General features: G+C 39.1%; 1 long non-coding RNA gene across 3 annotated transcripts; it reads left to right on the forward strand.

Moving 5' to 3' along the window:
- Nucleotides 1–395: 395 nt before the first annotated feature.
- LOC108310038 lies at nt 396–13,996 on the forward strand. 3 transcript variants are annotated; one of them, XR_001827596.2, is made up of 4 exons: nt 396–553; nt 12,784–12,858; nt 13,140–13,324; nt 13,687–13,996. It is a non-coding gene; the product is annotated as an uncharacterized LOC108310038 (long non-coding RNA). The 3 variants fall into 3 exon arrangements; XR_001827595.2 differs by having other exon boundaries at nt 13,144–13,324; XR_001827594.2 differs by lacking the exon at nt 396–553 and having other exon boundaries at nt 12,664–12,858; nt 13,144–13,324.
- Nucleotides 13,997–16,333: the final 2,337 nt, after the last annotated feature.

A 16,333-nucleotide genomic window follows, 5' to 3' on the forward strand; every position in this document is an offset into this window, starting at 1 on the left:
TCTACTGGTACATATGGAGTCATTTCTTTAGATGGAAACTAGACTGTGCATAGTGAGGGTTGATCTTGTCAACCATATGGGGGTGGTAACTTGTCACCACACAGGGAGTGGGTAGTTCAATGACAGGCATTCAGAACTTTTAACCTTAGATAAAGCTATCATGATTGGATGTGAACTTTCATCCTGGTTTAATATGGTAACATCTTTTGTTTAACTTTCTTGGATTTACCACCTTAGAAGGAAAGAACACGTTTGTTCTCACTCCTGTTATCTTTTGGCAATGGGCCATGTATAATGTGGAAGAAAAGGGGATCAGTTTTCCATTCACTGATTATTTGAGTGTCACTTTTAGGGAGCACCAGAGTTTAACTATAAAAGGAAAAGATGAACTTTATAGTTGGAAGTTCGGTACGAAGAGAAGGAATGAAAGAAGAAAGAATGGCAGGAATGTAAGAGGATGGAGGAATGTGACACTGGGGTCACCAGGTAGGGCCCAGAAAGCAGGCTGCTGGTACCAGTCCAACAGAAAGTAGTCTATCCTTCTGTAAGACAGGTGAGTGGACCTGAAAGACACTGTTTGAATATTCAGGAGCCCTATAAGAGGGAATTTTCTGCCAGTTGACTGGGAAGCTTCAATACAAAAGAGAAACTCCGATATTCAGTAGACGGAGTTGCCACCAGTCGATACTTGCCCCAATGCAGATGATAACTTTGCCTCATCTGAACCAGCTCCTCATCTGTTATCCATCCCATAGGAGGAATGCTTAGCTGGATCCCATGGCTATTCCTAGGCTCCATCTGACCACAGTTCATGTTACATATGAAGATGCTTGTTAATGCACAGAAAGATTGCTCTTCAGGTAACAGGTGGAAGGTGGTATTAATATATCAGGCTCGTCACCTTTCATTTACTTAGCAGATATGTTAGGAAAATTTCCATGCGCCAAGCACCCGGATATATTCTTGGTGATAGATGAAGCACTGTGTGTTCCTACCTCAAACACTGTTTAACTGGGAGGAATAATTACAGCTTTTATGTTTGGTGCCAAAATGGAAATTAGGGCAAAGGGTCACCAAAGGTTTCCCCCAAAGCACAGCAGAGGGAAGGGGATCCATTGTTCTTGGGAAGAGGGAAAGGGGAAATCATAGATCACACATGTCTGAACTAGGTCTAGAGGGATAAAATAGTGCATTAGGCAGAAAAAAACAGCAGTAATTTAAGACAGAATGGGACGTATTTTCAAATCTCAGTGGCATGAACGTGCTTAGGAAATTGGAGAGTCTGGCTGAACACAAGAGATGGGAGAAGAGAGCAGAAGTTGGGTGTGGAAAGGGAAGCAGGGGCTAGATTAAGAAAGGTTTTTGGAATGTATCTTATGGACACGAAGGAGCTATCAAAACAGTTTAGGAAGAAAAATGTCATGATGAGAATTGTGTTTTAGTGGTATGAAGCTGGTGTTCATGTGCTGGATGACTTAGTGGACAGATTACACTCAGAAAGCATATCAGATGTTTCTCCTAGGAGAGTCTGGAAGAGGAAAAGTAGGTGTGCAGACAAAATGAAAGAAAAGCCAAGGTCTAGATAAAGATGAGGAGTGAAGTGTGTCATGCAGTCCAGAGAAAAGAGGCAAAATAAATGCGGTGATGATATAAATGCATTTAAAAAATAGGCCGATTGATAGGAAAACTAGAGAAGAGTTACCTTTTTGGGGATATAATTCCAGTGGAATATTAAGGTGAAATTTGTCTCATGTCTTCCAACCCCATATCCACTTTCACTGCCCTTCTTTACTTGCTTCAAGGCTCAAAAAGCTGACCTGCATATTTCTTCAATGTTTTCACTTATTGTCTGGCTTTTATTGGGTTTTTCCAAAGAGGAATAACAAGAAGATTAGAAGGAGAAAGAAGATAAAAGTTAGGATCTCTATTTCCCAGCTTCCCCCAGTAGGGTCACTTTGGGCTGGCATGGTCCTGGAATCACTATGCTTCTAAGGTGTCCTGTCTATGCCTTTCTCTTTCTGGGTTCCAGTAAGGACTTCATCTTCTTATCTTCTTGGGCCTGGTGGTGGCTCTCACGGTTCCTGTAATACTAACCTTGGGTTATTACACCATCTCTTGCAAATATTATCTTTGTAAATAATATTTTCTTAAACCATTCTAACTTGACATGCATGTTCTTCTTATTGGGACTCAGGCAGATAGGGTGGAAGCAGTGATTTTAGGAGTTAATTTAATATGACACAGTAGAGACAACACACAGAAGCCACTCATGGAAGATATTTAGCTATGTAAAGACACAGGTTGTAAGTTAAATTGTGGCCATAACTGAAAATAAATATATTTCAGATGGAGAGAGATGACTATTTTTATATATTGAGTCAAGGATATTTCCTTCTATTTTTTTTTAAGTTGGCAGGTTAATTAGAATAAAATCATCTATGTAGTATATCTCTCATATACCCTAAATGTTGGCAAATTGTCATCTTGAATTCTATTCTTTCTTAATTGCCACATATGGAAGGTAGAAAATGGGAGTCTCAATGCTTGTTTTGAACTTAGAACCCAGAGAATGAATCTAGTCTTACCAGCCTTAATTGCTAAGCAGAATGATAAAAGTCACTTTATAATCACTGCAAAACCATGGAATGGCAGGGAAGAAAGCTGCCGTGTGATTAAGTGGGGCAGAAACAGGAGTAGAGTTAATCTTAGTCAGAAGATTAGCCACAGAAGGGGAATGAACAGGAGAAGCAGGGATCAGTGGGCATGATAAGGGATAATAATTACAAATGTAGATCGACCACCACAGAGTTTTGACATCACTTAGTGACACTTCCATTTTAGAGGGTTGCTGCAGTGGGCAATTTATTGTATTTTGCCCCCCAAACAGCCTTTTGATTCAGGTACTTGCCTTCTTCAGAGAATGTACTCGATGAAGAGAGAGGCAATCAAGGCTACATAACATAATGTCTCAAGGCACTTAGAATACTTTTTTACCTAATGAACAGTGCAAGCAATAAGTGCTATATGTTCACATAGAGGGAAAGGATCACTGAATAACACACTTGTACAAATGACTTATCTATATATGCAAATCCATTGGACAATCCATTGAGTCTAAGAAGGAGGCACTGTCCTCATTTTGTACATAAAATTCATTGAAGTCTTACAGTCTCCATTGGGTTGAAGACTCCCACAGCCTGTAGTTAGACTCAGAAAACCGTGAACAGCTTTATGTTTTTTTTAAGCCCAACGAAACCCATTAATTACCCAAAAGCGCTAGATGTTGAGTACAATATCATGTAAAATATATTGAGTCCTGAAAGTCCATGGTGTTTTTTATTTTGCTGGTATTTCTAAAATGTTTCAAATAACTGTAATATACAAAGAAATAATCATAGGCTAGAGCTGGGAAGGTGTTAACAGAGTGATTACAAAATAAATGGTTTTTCTCAATATTAGTGATTTTATCCCCAATCCTCCAAAAGAAAAAAAAAAGCATAAAGCATCATAATGTGATAATTTTAACACATTACTTAGTACTGCTCCTCAATTTTTGATGACATCCCTGAAGCTCAGATATTTATTGCAAATGTTAGGGCAGAAATTCTGAATAGAAAGAAAGGCAACCTAAATGTAAATGGTATGAATTGCTCCACAGGCTTGACGGGATCTAGCACACTCAGATCTCTTATTTTTTCAAATAAACTGCTCAATCTCTCACGTGTTTAACAGCAAGAATTTCAGTGTCTAACCCCTTTTCTATTTTATTGTTTCAGAATCCTGGGGCGTTTTTCATTCTGTAGGAGTTCCTGCACCATTGAAACCAGGTTGCCACTGTTTCTCACTGCTATAGTGTGACAGCTGATGACTGGTAACTTACAGGCTGACGGTCAGGTCAGCCAACTCTTCTGATAGTGTTACTGCTTGTTGAGGTTCTGCAGAAGCCACAGTCATTTTTGAAAGAGAAGGATCCCTTATCCCACAGGGCAAGTGTCATCATTCCTTGGGTTCCCAGGATCACCGTTCTTAATAATTATTTATTTAAGTTTATATACCTAGCCCCAGGCTCAAAATATTGGATCAGTACTCATGCCTCTGGTATATTTTTTAAAAATCCCCACAAATCCATGGATTTTGTTATATTCCTTTCTATGAACAATTAGGTAGTATAGGATTTACTCAAACAAAACCTACCATTTAAGGGTGGCATCTCTCAATAATTCTGAGAAATATAGTAGATTATAACATAAAATGTAGCATTTCTCCAGCATGAAAAGAGGAGGAAAATAACAAAATATAAAAGAGACAAATAAAAATGGATTCTTTAGCAGTGTACCCTCTGGCAGGGCACCTAATCATATAATATTTTATAATTTCCATAATTGTAACAATTGCTTTAAAATGTTGTTTTATTTAAAAGTTTCCAGTTTCCAGGGTACAAAATATAAAGTCAGAGAGGTGGACACTTAAAATGACACATCTACTGATATGCATATGTCCTTGATGTCTCAGGTAATAGCTATGTTCTTCCTCATATGCTCTCTCCTAATAGTTAGCGGGGCATAAAAGGAATTCATCCCACATTCCCTGAAGTGTTGGCCTTAATGGGAGAGACAGAAAATTCTATACTTACACATATAGAAGAGTCAGATACTAATATAAGGTAGCACATAGCATAGTAATAAATGCAAGGAAGTATCTAAGGTATTGAGAGTACTTCTCAGAGGAGTTACATTCAACAATATTTATTCATATTAATAAAAGTATAATTGGCTGACAGACTTTTGCCATCAAAACCCATTTAAAACACAAAGTACTTTGGCTACATTGTGCAGATTGGTTCACTCACTGCCAACTCCACCTCCTCTTTAGTATATCTCCCTGTCCTTTAGAATCTGGAAAGCTAAGAAATTTCAGCATCCCTTCTGTATGTGACCTAAATTCCACAAGCAAAGCTAACATCTGACACAGTGAAAGACAAAGTCAACAACGTGAAGGGGCAGCATGGAGACTGACTCTTTGGAGGATGTGGAACGACACAGGTGTCATCATAGCATGGAAGTGACTGTGGGTTTTTGTTAACAAGAGTCCTGTTTTACTGAAAGCCTTTTCTCCTGCCTCTATCTTCTAGCCTACTAGAAATTCTGTAATAAACCCCTTTCTGCCTCATATAGCTACAGGAGACTAAGGCAACTGCAACTAAGAACTCTGAAAGGTATAATAGTTGGTATCAGAATGATTTCAGGTAAGACACCTGAAGGACATGGGGCTTGGAGTTGTTTATCTGATCTGCTGAGTTGAAGGTAGGGTAGAGTGGTTATCAGGATAGATTGGAATGGTGGTAATCTGTAACATCTACTGATGGAAGAATTATTAAAGTATTGCCTTTGGTTACTGGGAAAGATGCACCTATTAAAGGCAACAGCTATGCTTATGTGGGCCATGTTGATGGGTATGAAGAATATAGTGACAATAGGCCATGTGGTTGCTTCCAACTGAACTGAAGAGCACAGATCAAGAAAGTAATGGGGTCAGGTTTTAAATTCTGATTCAAGTCCTGAACAAAGAACTAGAGAGTTTCTATGAGTGCCCTCAAAAAAATCCTGTATTCCTTTGGGTTTATGTAACTAAACATCAAACCCAGAGACCAATTTTGAGTTGATGAAACAAAATAGGGACAATTCAAAGTCTTGAATAAACACATAAGGATACTGGCCGAAAAAAATCTTAGGCCTAAAAATTCTTAGGTGAGTGTTTGAAGTGACAGTTCATTTTGAGTATTCTGAACCTCCAAACTTCACTGACTCCTTCAGACAGTACATGCAGCTACTCCCCCCCACCCCTACAGGGCTGATGAGATTCTTCTTGATTTATTCGAAGACCTTGTGATCGATGCTTTTGCAAGAGAACATCTATTCTCTCCATATCCTACCCTACAGTCTACATGACCTCAGACATATCTCAGCTTGACTCATAGGACCAAAAAGAGATTCAAGTCCAGGAGGAGAAGCTGTTTGCTAATTTGTATGAGCAAATACCTAGGACTTGTTTACTGACAATGAAATATAACAGCAGCTCACATTAAGTGAAGTTAAGATGCCAGAAATTCCTAAGTTTTATACAATAAATGCAAAGAGCTTGAAAAGATGGCATGATCTTATCAAATGCCAGTGGCTCACCTGTATTTAAACATGTACACAAAGATGCGAATGAAAATGTCCATTTTTTATGATATTGAGAAGCATCAAATATACTGCTAGTTCTGATTCTCTAATAGAACTTTGACTGACCCAATGGGTCAACAAGTCATCATTTGAGCTGCTATCATGAACTTGTAAACCGCAGAGTTCAGTGTGCTCAGTAGGCCACCAACATCAATAGGAAATGAGATAAGCTTTTCAAAAGTTCCCAACATGTTACATAATCAGATTACTAGTACTCCCAATGTGCCCACTCCCGTGGGTTTACTGTCACTTTTTCTAGACAAACTATGACTTCATAAATAGTTCCTCTAGTATCGACAGAGGAAAAAACAAGTAAGTTTTATTTATAGATGACTCAATCTAATATGTTGACATCAGCCAAAAATGTATTGTGTCACTCAGAGATACTTCTGAATAACAACAGCTATGATGATACTCCTATTGGGCAAAATGTAAAAACTAAATATGATGCTCACCTTTCTTTGAAGGAAGGGATGATTGACAATTTAGATGTATATTAATTCCATGGGTAGAAGTGGATAATAGTTTGGAAAGATGGTTAGAAACTTGCAATTAAAGAAATATCAGAAGGTTCTTAAGACGGCAGTTTTGGTAATCAATTCGTGAATGAATTTTGTAAGTTGCCCAGAATATAAGAGCATTTTGTGTTAGTCTGTTTTCATACTGCCATAAAGATACTGCTGGAGGCCGGGTAATTTAGAAACAAAGGAAGTTTAATTCACTCAAAGTTCTGCATGGCTGGGGAGGCCTCAGGAAACTTATTGTCATGATGGAAGGGAAAACAGGCATGTCTTACTTGACAGCAGGCTAGTGAGATCATGGGGAGGGGGAATAGCCCCTACCAAAATCATCAGAATTTGTGAGAACTCACTATCAGGAGAACAGAATGGGAGAAACTGCCCCCATGATCCAATCATCTCCCACGGGGATCCCTCACCTGACGTGGGGATTACGGGGATTAAAATTGAGATGAGATTTGAGTGGGGACACAGAGCCATACCACATCACATTTGTACCGCCAAGTGGATGCTCCCATGACTATTGTGGCCACAGCAATCACATGAAGAAGGTAATCATCGCTGTTGGTATTATTCAGCCTTTCTTCCCTGACACTCCACATTTGCTCACTGGACTCATGAATAGAGGTAGCTAAGATGACAGTGAGGAAAGTTAGGCATAGAGTCAAAAACATGGATTTCTCACTAGGCTGCTCAGGTAACTGCCACTGCTGAGAACTCCATCTGCCAGCAGTAGAAATTAACGTTACATCACAGCAAGCTCAAACCCCAGGGCAGTAACTGGCAACTCGTGGCAGGTCAAATACATGAGATCCCTTTTTGTCCACAGAGAAGAAAGTGATGTATTGTCATTGGAATAGATATTAATTTTTGTACTCAGCAAGAATATGGATTTGCCTTTCCTGCATTCTCTAAGTTTTAGCCCTGGGGATTTACCTGATGCCTTGTTTACTGTCATAGTATCCCTCACAACATTGCTTCTGATCAACAAACCATTTTACAGTCTAACAGGGAGGGATATTTGGATTTGTTCTTACTGAGACTTGGCAAAAACAGAGATAGCGATACATGATTCACAAAAACCCAAAAAACAAAACCAACAACAAGAAAAAGACAGGGGAAGACAGTGCCATATGATGGAAAGTCCTTGAGGTTCAGAGCTCAAGAATGAGTTTGTGTCCGATTTCTACAACTTTTGAAGCCTTTGACCACTGGCAAATTCATACCCTCTGTTGCTTTGAGTTATTCTCTCTGTAAAATATGTAAATTACAGGTAATTCATAGGATGGTTTCAGTAGAACATGTTCATCACAGAAATTAATTTTTTTAAAGTTAGAGTCTTATCTTCACCCACTATCCCTGAGGATGCATTTAAATTATCTGAGAGAGAAAATCTCAGACCCTGGGAGGAAGGGTCATCTGGTCACAGTTAGGTATTCCCCTAAAGAATCTAAATTCATGTTCGGTTTCCAATGAACATAACCCATAGCAATGTACATCATAAAGATAGTATGTATGTTCTTTTGGTCCTAACCTGGAGGGCCACTTCTTTGATTCTTTTCTAGTTTCAGGTGAAATCTCTGGCTATTCTATTGAACAAATCTGAAATGAGAAAGAACTTGCTGGTGCTTCATGCCCTCTGTGCTTCCCTATTACAGTCATTTCTATTTCTCTACTTCTGAACTACAGTGGGATGATAGAGACTTCCCTACAAAGTTTTGTAACTAATGGAGTTGTGTTCCACATGCTCCCTTTGTTCTCGCCTGCCCATACACACCTGGGTTCCTTTTGGATCCTCTTTCAGATGTGGCCCTGGCTCTGTGGTTAGTCCATACAGGCCCCTGCACAGGATCTCCCAGTGTTCAAGCCCCTTTACCCTTTGTGTCTCTCCTCTCCTCTTTCATCATTTTTCTCCAGACCATGGAGTCTTTACCTAACCTGAGGACAGGGTGAGCTGACTCCCTTTTCAGTCTTTCTCAAGCTATTTTTATGGCTAAAACTTAGTCCTTCAAATGTTAAACTCTTCAAACTAAAATATATCTAGATACTTCAAATCCTGTCCTCTTTATGAGTTTCAAATACCTATGCTGAAATTTTAAGAGTGAAGAATTATTTTGTTCTCTCTGCTTTTTTTTTTTCTATTTGTGTTCTCTCTTTGCTGGGATATTAGCTTGGAAAACTCTGGCAAAATAAACGAGAAAAAAGGTAAACTATTAAGAAAAAATGGAGAGAGAAGACACATACACATTTATAAAATCCATATTATGCTCCACTCTAAGTAGACAGAAGTCAAAACATGGATATACAAATAAACATTCACATATACCAGGTAAGTATTTGCAGTGAGGTAAGTAGACACAGACTTTTCAAGAGACCTAATTTAAATGTATTGAACAGTTTCTATAAAGAAAGCAAGTTGTTTTGAAATATATCTTTTGTTTTGTTTTAGAACAGCCAAAAGAATAACTGCGTAGTCATTCAAATATGACACATATTTTATTCATTGTTCATGGTGAAGCCTCCAAATGGTGGATTGATGCCAAATATGAATCCTCCAGTCTAGAATGTTAACTATTCTTTTTGTAAATGTAAAGGACTCATCAGTGATGAAAGCTGCACTCCTCTGCTGGGGAGGCTGTTTGATTTTCGATGTGGGTGTTAGAGAGCAGGGCTTTCATCTCTCCTATGGAGGCAGTTTGACGGCAAAGCAGAGGACTCAAATATGAAGGTGAGGGCCTGTGTGCTCTCTTAGTAACTGTGGAGAAAACCTACAGTTAATCCAGGCAGAGAGATAACACTTTGTATTAGACAAGTCATGGGAAGATGAACAATGTACAAAAGGCTCAGAGAAAATAGCACCTTAGGGTAGAGCCAACAGATGAAGGTGACAAAAGACTGGTGGAATGATTGTACCATGTAAAAATACATTGGGTGAGTCTCAGAAATAACCGGGAAACCATTTTTGATGGATGGCTCAGGTCCATCAAATGCACCAATTTGTTCAATACTTTCCTGGTTTGAGCACTGAAAGCCCTGCCTCTCAGGGCAACATAGTTCTAAAAAGAGAGGGATGGTTGATCCTTGTGCTTTCTGCAGATGTTGTGACTTACTTATTCTGGGCTGGGACATCCAGAACTGAGGACCACTGATACACTTGGATACAGCCAGATGAGTCGTGTTGGGGCTGGATTGTGGAGGCCCTTGCATTTCAGGCAAAGGAGTCTGTGCCTTGTTTGAGAGGATTCAGTGCTATTTAAGAGCGCTAGGTTATTAAATGGCAAACCCAGGAATGATAAATCAGAGGAAAGTTGGAAGAGAGGCCATTTGATCATTACATATTCTATGCATATAAAAATAATGACATGTACTCCATAAATGTGGACATATATATATATATCAATAAAAAAAAGAGTCAGGCAGTTAAAGTAGGCTTAGATAAGAGGGGTTGTGGGAATGTGAATGTTTCCCAAAGGGAGGAGTTTGACTAATTACCTTATATAAAGAGTAGAACAAATAGTGTGCATTATCTTTTCCACTTTTTGTTCACAAAATAAAAAAGATACCTGGGTCAGGTAATCATTATTATATAACGTCCTCTAACTTCAGTTTTGTGATAAGTAGACTGTCTTAGAGACATAGAGGAAGGCTTCTATGACCTTTCATAGCCTGGCCTTGCATTGTGATGCCATCAAAGTATACAAAAACACAATTACCTATTATGAATTTCCTTTGCCAGCAATCCCTTGGAAGGCAAAGATTTGCTTTGTATGTGCGCATTTGTGGTTGACAGGTAAAAATATTTGCAGAAAGGTCACCAGGTTGTGTAGAGCATAATGGAACAGCAATATTTGGAATATATTTCAGAGCCAAAAAATATAGATTCAGAAACATATAACACATACAGTGTTCTTCACTCACACACAAGTATATACACTCACACATGCTCTTACACAGTCATACATATGCACATGCACATGTTCAGACACACAAACACCTCTATATTTCTCTTTTAATATCAGGCCTGCTATAAGCAAAAAAAAAAAAAAAAATTAATGGAAAATAGATGGATCAAGGAAAAAACATCACCTCCGTTTTGTTGAAATTTTAAGAAACATCAGATAAATAGTTTCATCTCTCATGAAATCCTATAGCCCCTACAGCTGTTCCTGAGGAAGCTCTTAGCTTCCTTGGAGGTGGCAGATAGCAAGGTATCAGATCCCATAATCAAAAGAGGCCTCCAAATCCTGTAATAGCCAATCATCATGTGAGAAAACTGACTTTTCAGGTTTCTTCCCTAAAGAGACAATGACTGGTTTAAGCCTTGGGCAGAAAATGTCCTGCCTTTAAAAAAGGGACAAAAGGTTGAGAACAGAGAGAAGAAAAACACGTATTTGGTTGAATGTACCCTGCAGGTAAATGAATGATTCTGGTGTGAGTGTAAAAATGGGGATAGGCAATTTATATTGAGATATAAAAAATACATTAATATATAGATACAGATATAAATATAAACATAGCTTTATCTAGAATAGAAACAAAGAAAGAAGTAAAATCCCAAGGTGGAGATCTAGGGCAAGTTTATTTGTGTTCTGAGGGTATAGCATTCCATTTTATTTGGAGAATTTTGAGAGTAAAGAATAGTCTTAGGTGAATTGCAAAACAAAGAAACTGAAAAAGTCTTTAAAGATTATTGTTTGCTAGAGTACTCAATGATCACAGAGGTAGGAAATGGTCATATGCCATCATTAGTGGTCTAACCACTAATCCAGTAATCTGCCATAATAATCTACTCAAGAAAGGATGGAAGAGGCCACCCACAAAGTTATCCTGAGAGACTGATGACATAAAACCAAAGTACAGATTGAATAATAGACAATGACTTGGAAGTAGCTAGGGAGTCTGTGGGGAGGAAGAGGAGAATTTTTTTTTTCATCTAAAGCCAGTTAGGGGGAAAAAAATTATCAAGCCAGCAAATACTTAAGCCCATTAGGGTTTCCCAATACTATCAGTGGTGGACAGTTCATTCCTTCCATAACTTCCCTGGAAGAGAGGAAGGAGATTGGAGCACATCTGGAATGTCTAGAAGCAATCTCTTTCTTTCTCTCTCTCTCTCTCTCTCTCTCTCTCTCTCTGTTGTTAGTGCCAACTGGTCCCTGACTTTCTCTGGTCAAAGAAAGTTGTGTGTGTACACATAGTGTGAATTTCTGTGAGCCCCTTCTTCCCAGAGTCTATCTTAGGCCTCACAGCTTGGAGATAGCCAAGTAAACATATTACAATTGTTAAAATTAGCATAAATTACAGGGTCTGGGAAAATTAGCATAAACTACAGGGTCTGGGAAGGTCACAGGTTTGAAGGACGGTAGGACAATTGTTCCATGGAGGGCAGTTTATCTTTTTGTGTCTTTTCTTCATGGTTTTCCTCCCCTCTGGTTTCCTAGTGATTAGAAACCCTTAGGTACACCCTCCTCAGTTTCCCTTCTCCAGGGTCAGCTTTGTAACTGATTGATACTTGGCAGCTTTCTGCTCAGCACTCTCTCTCCTTTGATGTCCAAGTTCTCACAGTCATCTCCCTTGTCACATTCTCCTGATCCCCAACCCTGTTATTTCTAAATCAGTGTTCTGTTATTTGAAACCTCAAAAGAAGGTTTAAAAATCTGTTTGGGGCTGGGTACAGTGGCTTATGTCTAAAATCCCAGCACGTTGAGAGGCGGAGGCTGGCGGATCACCTGAGGTGAGGAGTTCGAGACCAGCCTGGCTAAGACGGTGAAATCCTGTCTCTACTAAAAATACAAAAATTAGCTGGGCATCGTGGTGGGCACCTTTAATCCAAGCTACTCAGGACGCTGAGGCAGGAGAATTGCTTGAACGCAGGAGGCGGAGGTTGCAGTGAGCTGATCATGCCATTGCACTCCAGACTGGGTGACAAGAGCAAAACTCTGTCTCAAAATACTACTACCACTATTAATAATATTAATCTGTTTGAAACATGAGTGAATAATAATTGTAGTAGGCTATTTCTCCCCCATTTGCACCCTACCTAGGAACTCCCATGCCACCTGTTTGAAGCCAAAGGACTAACTCCCCAAGGGTGCAATTTTTGGCAGCCTGTGATTCTGGTAAAGAAGATATCTTTAGGCAAGAGGATATTTAAGAATTCTGTAAATTTGATGATATGTACCAGGTTTATTTACCTTCCCCCAAGTGTGTTAACTAAATAATGGCTATCCGTACCTGCCCTCATACCTAACCGCAGGGTAGAAAACAGGGGGCAGATGTGACCGGAGGGCCTTTAGGAGTCCTCCCTCCACTGCAATATCACAACTCCGCACTGAGGGTTTGCCTTTGCTGTCCCTCACCTTTCCTTTTTCTTTTTTCTGTTCTCCAAAATGTATGCGAGGAAGAAGGCAACTAATACTGGAGCGATTGCTCAGGAGTAAAGAACCAGCAGGAGAAAGGACTGGCCCCAGTACACTCATTCCCTCCACCGAGAGTGACTTTTCCATGGTCATAGAGGGCAAGAGGGGCAACCTGAGACCAAGGACGCAGGGACAGTCACTCCCACCACAGCCACCTCCCCTACACGTAAGCACTGTGCTCTACACAATGTTCATTGTGGGGAAGCAAAAGGAGAAGCAGAAGAATGGACCCTGTCATAGAGATGTGACTTCAGTTTGAGTGGGTAGGAAAGGATCTTCTGTCCCTCTTGTGTCTTTTTAGAAAGTGGCTGACATGGGTTAAAAGTCTAGTTAGTAGTGTCAGAGTAATCCCTGGGCATAGGCGACATCAAGAGAAACTCAAATGGAGTGATTCCTAAGGGCAGACTCAGGATAAGAATAATAATTCTCATTTATTAAGCATTTTAGATCTATATTTTTCTGTGTGTATATACAGACATACACATACATACATATATAATACATATAATTTCCATCTTCATTTTACAGGTAAAGGTCCTGAAGATTAGTGATTTGCTCAGGGTCATTTCAAGAATGTTGGAGATAGCAGTTGAACCCAGTCTGTTTATTTACTAGCCCGTGGCTTATTTTTCTCTGTATTCTGTCTCAGATTCTGTGATCACAGGCTAATCTCAAGACTACTCAACTGCAGCTAAAATTATACTAGGCCTCTGCACAGAAAGAAAGGAATAACTTCCATAGCAGACACAACACCAGGGGCTTGTGCATATCCTATTTAATCACTGCAGTGATGCAGAGACTTATTATTTTCACCCACTTTTTAATAGATAGAGGAGCTGAGGTCCAAAGGGTTTCCAAGTTAATTCAGCTGCCAAGAAGAATAAAAATAATGGCAATATATGTGATGGCTTATTATGTGTTAGGCACAATGCTAACTTCTTCATAGTTCCGAACCAGTAGGAGGTCTGAGAAGTGAGCCATCCTCAGGAAGTTAAAACATTGTTCTCCAAAGGCCCATGTGAAAATGCAAACATTTTATTTATGATTAAAGAAAGTCCTCACTAACATGACAGCAGGGATCAGTTTGCCGAAACGCTTATCAGAGGAGAGAGCCATATGGAACATAGGTATTTGATTGAGAGAGAAGTAAATTAAGACACAATAATTCTAAGATGAAGAAGAAATACTATAAAGGTAACTGATATCTTTATAAATGATGAATATTCAATTAATTTTTAAGTGTTTGTATTCTTAGAAGGCCTGTTACTGGTGGGTGGAAACTATATGGCACAAAAAAAGTTATGTGCTCTCAAAGTGCTTTCTCAGGGGGATCTGTGATGTTTTCCTGTGGCATTAAATAGCATAATTGCTCTTTGTGGTCTCATGTCATAATGGTGTCAGTGCATTTCCAATGATAATTCATTGAGTTTTCTGACTGGTCCCCGTAATATGTAAGGGAAGTGGTAGAAAGGGAAGGGTGTGGTCCCTTTAAATGATAGGGAAGGGGGAAGGAAAGTGTTGGGTAGAGGGAAGAGTGGTGCCTGGCTTAGGGCTTCACCTCCCTGGGCCTTTGCCCATGGACCTGGGTGAGGACAGGCATTTTTGCGGCATGGACAGCAGCATATCGAGAGGAATGCACCAACCTACAATCACACTGGCATGCCAGAGTGGCCATCAGCCAGCAAAACGAAGTCAGGGGCAGTTGTAGGAAAGCCCAGACCATCAAGTGGCCTAACTCCAGGGGAAAACCATCTTTCTTCTGGTTCCTCCATCTGCTGAGATCTACTTCCACTCAATAAAATCTTGCACTCATTCCCGGAGCCCATGTGTCATCTGATTCTTCTGGTACACCAAGACAAGAACCCAGAGATACAAAATGCCCTTTTACCTTGAGATAAGGCAAGTATCTAATTGATGGCTAAATTAAAAGAGCATCCTGTAACACATGCTCACTGGGGTTTCAGGTGTAAACATTCACTCTTAGACACTGTTGTGGGGTCAAAGTCCCGCAGGCTGCCCATCCGTATGCTCCCCTAACGGTCTGAGCAGCAGGGCACTGAAAAAGAGAGTCACACCCCCATCACACACCTTTCGAAAGGTAAAAGGGAGGTTTTCTCATTTCACTTGCCTTTGTCTAGACAAGTATTCAATGGTGCAATAAACCCATGACATACTTGGCAAAAGTGAATACACAAAACACTTCCCAATGGAATACCTGGGCAAGTAACTTCAGGAAACATTGCATTTTATATTCTTCTTTCTTAGGGATTTCTAATTTCCATCAGTTTACTAAACATTATGAGAAATCCTGTAGTGAAGAAATCAGTCTCCCAAATTTATTTGCATTAGGATATTTTGGAGTGTCCAATGGGAGGGAAACCTCCTGGTGTAAGTATTATCAAATCTATGATCACAGATAATTCAAAGTCCATTTGTCTATTTATGTTGCTACTTTTCTCCAGAGCAGTTGATGACTTTCTACAGGATGGATCTTTACTGAAAAATTTAGACCTATCCTTAACCAAGAATCTATGCCTGCTCATCTTTCTTTTTACAGAATTCCTGCAAATCAGTTAGTAAGCTGGTCCGAGGTGTTGAATCTTATTTTTTGGATTTTGTTTACATGGCTTTTTATACATTTTTTTTACCCCTTCATTTAATGTCTTCTTTAAGATTATTTACCTTCTCTCACTTATTTTTCTGCTTTTACTTATTTGGAAATAATGCAATCAAGGTCTATTAGTGAAGAGGCTGATAATTTTACATGCATACATAATTTTAATAAGGTTACAATTAATCAATATTATCCCTTTGCACTAAACTCAGAAAGAAACATGGATTTTATTCTAATACTCCCCTTTCTGTCTTATGTATTATCGCCATCAATTTCTTAGATTTACCCACACATTTTGTAACTTTTTACTCCTCTTCCTTGGAGTTCATTTAGTTTTTACTCCTCCTCTTCCTTTTTGTTCTTATATTTTAGCTCTTCCTTTAGTGTTTCTGTCTCAAAATATATTTTTATAATTTACTTTGGTGGGAAGTGATAAAAGTCCTTCATATTTTCCTAATAAGTTTATATTCATAGTAATTTTATCTCAATATATTCAAATATTATTTCATTGACAGCTTCTGTGGTTGCTATAGAGATACCCACTATTAGTATAATAGAAAT

The sequence above is a fragment of the Cebus imitator genome, unplaced genomic scaffold (genome assembly GCF_001604975.1).
Source record: "Cebus imitator isolate Cc_AM_T3 unplaced genomic scaffold, Cebus_imitator-1.0 Scaffold100, whole genome shotgun sequence".
Lineage (NCBI taxonomy): Eukaryota > Metazoa > Chordata > Mammalia > Primates > Cebidae > Cebus > Cebus imitator.